Genomic DNA, 6614 nt, shown 5'->3' on the forward strand with positions numbered 1-6614 from the left:
GCTCGCCCGTCACATCTGCCTATACAAGTAACCTAGAACAGCTGTAACCAGGTAAATCATCTAGCCGCTCAAGATGATGAAAAAATTTCAAGCTGACTAGGTTTCCCAAAGTGTTCGGGAATAATACCCCACCAAACATAAGCAACATCAACAATCTCGTGTACCGGTCGATATGAAGATCCGGTGTATCATCTGTAATGTCTACATCCATCGCCTCTAGATGCAGCCGGACGGGCGTCAACTACAAATGACTGACCCTATTCAATGCAACCTCCTCTGTTGGCTGGAAACCGGTGAGCCGCTGTAATATCTCCAGGTATTGCAATCCCGTATATTTTCTGAGAGCATGCGGGTAAGCTGCAAGATATCCATCAACCGGCAGCCCATACAGAACCTCCACGTCCTGAAGCTGTGCGTCTCCGGTCGCCACCGCTCTATCAAAGCCGTGATCAACGACCAGTCCAACTGCAACTGGCCGATTTCTATGATCCTATAGAAACCCGTATCCTGAAGGCATCTGACTATATGGGGATGGAGTGGATGGACCCTAAGAAAGTCTCATATATCGTCTACCCGTCTAGCGCGGAATGACTGGGCCAAACACTTCCCCTCCCATATGTACGAAGACCTATGCTCGGCCTGTAGCAACAGTAGCTCTAGCGATGCAGGTCCGGGATGCCCAAGCGGAACCTCCATGACGACTACTGTAAATTGAACATCATTAATTAAAGTATTTTTCTTTTTCATTGCTTAACATCTTTAAATATATTGCAATATCTTTAATATTAAAATTTATTCGATATTTTTACTATATTGTTAATTAGGTTGATACATTCGATATTTTTATATGTTTCTTTAATATTTTATATGTTAATTTACTATTTTATATGTTTTATTTATTATTTAATATGTTTGTTTCTTATTTTATATGTTAGTTTATTATTTTATATGTTAGTTTATTACTCATATATTTGACTATAATAAAATTAAATATTTAATTTTTATAACTATACAAGATTTAATTATTAAATATTCATGTAATAATACTTAGTTTGACAAATATTATTATTTTTTAATGTTATTTTCTTACGTCTGTTGACTTGAATTCGAGAGAGTTTGTGTTTGAACTATCAACTTTTTTTTAGATATTTTTAGGTTTAACAGATAATTAAATAATTAATTTCAATAGCTATAAAGATACCACACTAAAGGGCACTACATCATAAATATGAGCACTACATTAAAATTACGGGCACAGGATACCACTACAGGAAACTAAAGTCACATATTCATATATGTACAACAATAACATCTAAATAAGATTAATTATTCCTAAAATAATAATTTATCTATTTTACTAATCTTTTAGCAAATAAATAATCTAAATCGGATAAAAATAATAAATTACTTTAATCCCAAAACAATCACGAAAAAACATATACCAAAGTAAAAATTAACTAATTAATATTTTTTTAATAACTAATAATAATTTCTCTATTTTACTAATTTTTTATCACACTAATAATATAATCCGGATAAAAAATAACAAATTAGTTATATCGTAAAACAATCACGAAATAACATAGAACACAGTAAAAATAACTAATAGGTATTTTTTATACATGAGTTTTAACAAAAAATAAATCGGAATACTTCGATTTAAATTTTTTGGAAAGTTGAAGATTTGGTGATTTAGAGCTGAAACAAGCAACCCACTACGAGATAACGCCTTAGATACGATGTGGGACCGAAAATCTACACTTTTTATTGGACCGGTGGGCTCCACCCGAGTTTTTTTCGTTAAAAATGTGGGGGTGGGGGTGGGGTGGGGGGATTGCTGGTTTTGGCTCGTTTTTTGGGGGAGGGGGGGTTCTGTTTTTGGGGAAGAAGATGGTATTTATGTAGGTATAGCGCCATTATTTACTGCACTATACTATAGCGCGGTAAATAAAGACGCTATACCTTCCCGCCCATTTAAGTTCAAATAATGCGCGGTGAATAACCGCGCTATACCTTAACGGACAAGCGGTCATTAAGGTATAGCACGGTGAAGTACCGCGCTATACATATTATGGTTGCCAGTTTTTTTCTCACATATTTTGATTCTTTGAGTACAAAAGAACCATATTTTGGTTTCGGTAATCTGTCCGTCCTAAATGCTATTATTACTACTCGAAAAGTTGAAATATTTCACTACTATATTTTCTAGCAGTAATAGCATTTTCATGTGAATTTTAAAGTTTGTAAATTTTCTTTCAATAAATTAAGAACCTAATTCCAGATTCACACAACAAAGTAGATATTTTGACCTGTACGTTCTAAATTTCATCATTATATTTGAGATGAAAGTGTAATATTTAGTGGAAATGCACTGCTGTGATCAATCATGGCATGGCCCATTTGAGTGTTTACTCCAAAATTAAAATGCTATGGAGGCAATGATATATGATGACCCATCAATACCACATTCTTAACATTTTATTTTATTTTATTGAAGGTGTAAAAAATATTTATACAATAAACTCATTTTCTGGAAAAAAAAATGATAAGTTGCCTACTATAACAAGTTGAACTATATTGAAAAAAATTTATACCGACCATGTATATAACTTAATTTCAATTTTTAAATTTGGTGCTAGGAAAGGCTAGCTGTAGTTACCTGTGGTTGGGATCATATGATCAGATCTGCAAATAGTATAGGTTTAGGGAATTGCACAGCTGCCCTTTTTCTTTTCTAGACTTGTTTCTTTTACTATAAAATTATATTAAGGTTGTCCAGGACCACATTGCAGGCTTTCTTCAAACAAGGAAGCAAATCAAAGATTATTACGACTATTAGATATTTACTCTGCCATTATTGCAGGCTTTTATGAATCATGACATATGAATCTCTTTCATCTTTTATGGTTTAACGTTAATATTCAAGTTATTATTACTAGTGTTGTAGCATAGAATATCAAAGTGTAATCTATCCAAATTAGTAAAATACCACAAATTGCATTTGCTCTAAAATATTTGACGCTTTAGAAAATAAAAGTCATTATTTTCCTTTTCAAATCTGTCCTTACTGCTTCACTTAATGGAATGTTAATTAAGTAAGACATATAATATAAAAGAAAGATAAATGATAGTTTTGATAAATACTCTTATAATAGTTAGGACTATTAGATATTTCTTTTAAGTGGTGTGCAAGAACCTTAAAGATAGATTAATATGAACAAGAGGGAATACTATCCGGGAAATAAATGTTTTCGAAAAAAATATGTATAACCTACTCGAAAGAACATGAAGAAATCTGTGATTGTTTAGTCAAATTAGAAACTTGCTTATAGTTATAGTAATTTATAAATATCTTGTCAAAACTTGAATGTTAATTTCTTCTATAGAAGAAGTTACAAAAGCTTCAACATTTTCCAATTTTATTTTCTTCTGCTTGCGAGGTATATATTGGCTAGATAATTAATCGTTCAGGAATTAATTAAGAGCATGCAAGAGCAACCAAAAGGGATCTATCAAATAATGTTTAATTAGGTCCACAAGAAATTTAATTTGTATAATTGGAACAAAGGATCAAATGCTCGTGGCTACAATGATGGCGTACACAAAACATAGAACCCCACAAAAACATATTCAAAGAAGTAAAGAAAACAAAACAAAGGAAATCCAAGAAAACAACCAAATAATACTGCTGCATGGCCCTTTACTAAAATACATCTAATCAGGTCTTTCTTGTTCTAATCAAGTCCTTATGTGTGATCCAACGAAATCTTCACTTTTTATGTATTCTAATAGTAGCTTCAAAATCATATTTTTCAGAAACTTTAAATTATTAGAATACTTCTTTAAATGTAATAAGGTATATATCAAAATATAAATCAGTCAATAAAAAGTATTTATCATACGGAAAAAGTTGTAAATTTTTTATCCGATCCGTTCTTTACATAATTGCATACTTCTAGAATATTGAACCAATTCTTTTTTCATGCGAATATTGCATGTTTCACGTATTGTCTGTTTGGCCAAACATACATGCCGAATTTATCCTTTGGGCTATGTTATAATAGAGCCAATAAGCGCGCATAATATGTGAATCTCTAATATATCTTATAAAACTCTTTAGTTTCTTTTCTCATTCCGATGTGAACTTCGCTTATAGTGATACGTGAACGTTTTATTCAGAAGTTTGTAAGTCTAGAAGCCTGTCAATTATTCTCTTTGACCTGCCCTCATCATCAGTCCGCCCTTTGTCATGAATATCACAGCATGGTCCACTATCATTTAAGAATGAGGATATTTTACCTTTCCGTTCTAATTACTATCTTACTATCTTAACCGTTGTGGCAAAAATGTTTGACGTTATCTTCGCGAGACAGTTCATAGATCATTGGACCATATATAAGCTAGGCTGCCAAGATATGTCATATATCAAAGTAAACAATTTCCTAAAACTAACATTTTTCAAGAAATGATTAATAATTTTCTTTCCGAAGTCATGAGAATTTATAGTGTGTGCATGTAGGCACGTGCATATGAGGGCTCGATGTAGGGTGTAAAGAGTGTGAAATATAAACAGTTAGCAGATTTGCTGGTCACGCATTTGAAGATTTTGTCTCACAATAGCTGACGATTAGTCTCATCCAAATATGAAAGCATATGAAATTGGAATTTACATATGTGTTTACCCGAAAAATCGGATAATGTTAAATTTATGTATGGTTCTAAGGATACGTAATACCCTTTGATATAAAGATAACAATACAAGTATTTTGATTATGAGAATAACAATGATGAAAAGAAAGAATGAATAAGATCCAGTAAAACGAGCACAAGGAGATATCTTTGTATATGAGAAAAGATCTTTTTGTTCCAATCTATTTCGTGTGTTTAGTGTGTGCATAGCTTATAAGGATTCCCCCTTTTATAGTAGAAGGTCATTACAAAAAATAATAAAATAACCCATGATGATTTGTCTCTTCCTCGATTCCCACCAAGATTCTCTCTCTTGGTGCGGTTGCAACGGCTCTTGTATATGAGCTCGATAATGGCTCGAACTCGTTATTAGATCGAGCCCTTCGGTCTTGGCTCGAGTTCGACCTTCGGGATGGGCGTCCCACATTTCCGACCTCGAAGCAGTGCCTTGCGGATCGATTTGGTCACGGGCTTGATAAGGTTATCGAGACGACTCCTCGAGCAACCTTCAGACTCGAGGCTCGTTAGTACTGACTTCGGAGCTCACTCCCAAAATCTCACTCCGACTTCTTACCACTTGAACTCGATCGAATGTAGGAAAATCGAAATCTATTTCGACCGTATACAGATAGTCCCCTCGTTTCTCACGAAGGATGCGGTGAGAATAGATGTGAATTTTGGTGATTCGATCGGGTCATAAGCCGACGTTTTAACAGGGATCAATTATGACGTATGTGATAGCTGTCCCATCGATTTAGCCTTTCAAGGTATTTAATACTTGTCAGATGGCGGTCGACCACCTCTGATATTGAACCATCATGATGCGAGCCTATAAATAACTCTTCCATCTAACATTTACCACTTTTACGCATTCACTCCAAATTTTCTCATCTTTCCTTTCTATCTCGTCGCTATCAGAGTTTTGGTGTCGTCGATTTTTCACTTTCCTTTGTCTTTCTTCCTCTCATATCAATGGCCAAAACTTCGAAAACTGTATCTCATAAGGAGAAAGCTTCTTCTTCACGGCCGTCCGGTGACAAGGCGTCGGTGGAGCCGTCCACCTATGACTACGTTCCTGGCCCGTGTACTCTGAAGATCGATTTTAAGGTTGAGAATCCTTCATCCATCCCGGGTCGATGCGAGCACGTGTCGATGTATATGTGCTCTATAACGGAGGGTCATCTCGAGACCGTTAGAAAAGACTGCAACTGGGGTTCCGAGGTTGTGTTGCAAATTCCATCCCCCGAAGAGAGCGTCATCACCCATGTGGAGGGGTTTTTAAGTGTTTACACTTATCCCTTTACATTGGGTCCGGTCGACCCGGTGATCATTGATTTTTACAAAAGATATCAGGTCACCCTCGGTCAAATTCATCCCTCTCTATGGCGTATAGTAATCCTACTTCGCTTCTTCTCCATCAAAGACGGGGGGGCTGGATTTTTCCCTGAATCACCTCATACGGTTGTATCGGCCTCAAATCTTTTGAGGATTAATCAGACTTCATCATCCGGCATCGAAGGCTTTGATGTCGAGCATGACAAGGATCGGGGTTGGATGGGATGTTATATTCGGGTGAAGACCCATGACCTTATTCCGAAAGAGAAGATGTCGTTCCCCGAGAAATGGAATTTCGACCGTAAGTGGTTCTCATAAGACGTTGCTTTTCGTATCCTTTCCAGATTTTTTTGATGTCTCTTTCCGATATACAGCTGCCCCTTGGATGCCACAAGTGGTGCCCGACCTCGAGGATTGGGTTCGGAAGTTAGCCTCGACTTCCTCTTATGCCGAACGCGCTTGGCGTGATTTGGCAAAAGGTAAATGGGAAGCCAAAAACCATGGTAAGGTTTTACTTCTCGTTTCCTTCGAAGTGTTCTTTGTGCTCCATTCGTTACCGATTTCCTTTCATGCAGGTGTAACCAAGGACG

Source organism: Nicotiana tomentosiformis, chromosome 1 (assembly GCF_000390325.3).
Source record: "Nicotiana tomentosiformis chromosome 1, ASM39032v3, whole genome shotgun sequence".
NCBI classification, from domain to species: domain Eukaryota; kingdom Viridiplantae; phylum Streptophyta; class Magnoliopsida; order Solanales; family Solanaceae; genus Nicotiana; species Nicotiana tomentosiformis.